The sequence below is a fragment of the Drosophila arizonae genome, chromosome 3 (genome assembly GCF_054131065.1).
Source record: "Drosophila arizonae isolate 15081-1271.41 chromosome 3, UAZ_ARI_1.0, whole genome shotgun sequence".
Lineage (NCBI taxonomy): Eukaryota > Metazoa > Arthropoda > Insecta > Diptera > Drosophilidae > Drosophila > Drosophila arizonae.
In genome coordinates, this window is record NC_142923.1 from 23,579,274 (window position 1) to 23,580,718 (window position 1,445).

The 1,445-nt window shown below is 38.5% G+C and overlaps 1 pseudogene; it reads left to right on the forward strand.

Moving 5' to 3' along the window:
* The first annotated feature begins 585 nt into the window (after nucleotides 1-585).
* Nucleotides 586-1,174, forward strand: LOC108609551 (arylalkylamine N-acetyltransferase-like 2; annotated as a pseudogene).
* The last annotated feature ends 271 nt before the right edge of the window (nucleotides 1,175-1,445 follow it).

A 1,445-nucleotide genomic window follows, 5' to 3' on the forward strand; every position in this document is an offset into this window, starting at 1 on the left:
TATGACGGCCTGCCTTCGCATAAATAAAAGAGCCACAAACCGGTGAATATTGTAAATGTTTCAAAAAGGTTACAAATGAACACACGTCAGGCAAAAATGTTGCCCAGATAAATGCACACACACAATCACACACGCACACATACATGCATATACATATACATAAATGAAGTGTGTATGGAAAATGACATAAGGTAGTTTCAGAACGTCCAGCTCGTTCTGCTGTTGGTAATAAATAATATTTGCGCATTTATAGATGGACCAGCAGCAGCAGAGGCATAAGAATTAATTATTATAAAATATATCAAATTGAAGTAGTTAAGCAATAGTCTAGCTATAGAATCTGTCTTTTCTTCACACAAATGCAGATGCGCTAACTGAAGATTACCTATTATTATTATTAGGCAACGACTGTCATTAGCTTCTAATAACGAAGTATAGATATTTAAGTTATTGGTTTGGTTATGGTAATAATCAGAAAATAATAGTGGCGCATGGCTAAAGTGTGAAATAGTTTGATAGCGAACTCCAGAGACGAAACAAGTCTAGCAAATCGAGCGAAACGGATGGCATAGTCATACGAAAGCAATGGGCGGGAATGTGAACAATGACGAGCCGCTAGATGCGGTCTGTGGCGGGTATGTGAAGAAGGGGCAATGAGCAGGAGGACGATGAATATTACATTTCCATGGTAGAGCAGGGAACTAGTCTCGTGGCTATCGATGAGAAGAACGGAGGACGCATCGTTGGCATAGTTTTGGCTGCTGCTCATGTACCTAGCGATTTGAATAGATATTCCACAGGTGTTTTGGCACTAACTGACTTTGAACGCATCGACATATTTATAGCAAAAGTCGAGAACGCAGCCAATCTCTTCCAGCGTTACGGCGTCTCTAAGATGCTCTGCTCACACATCACCAATTGTGATGCCACAATGCGTGGCAAAGGACTGGGCGCACGTCTAACTGTCGCTCTAATCGAAGTGGCTCGTTCCAAGGGCTGCCCCCTGTTGGTGGCAAACTGCACCAGCTTCTATTCGGCACGCCAGAAGCAGGCCTTGGGCATGGAGTGCGTCTACAAATTAGCCTATGAGGACTACAAGGATGAAACCGGTCAAGTTGTATTCAACCCACCTGAGCCGCATACACATATACGCGTGATGGCCATTAAACTATAACTATAATTAATATATATATATAATAACTATAATTAATATTTGATAACAATATTTGGCAATTAAATCAACAAAATAAAAACAAATTGTGTAACATAAAATAACTCTGATCGTTTTAAACATATGCATGTATGTGGGCAGGTGTTTTTGTATGTGTGAACAAAAGAAGTGCAGAATGATTATTATTATTATTATTATTATTATTATTATTATTATTATTATTATTATTATTATTATTATATCCTTTTTTGTTGTTAATGACAATGCCAGTGCT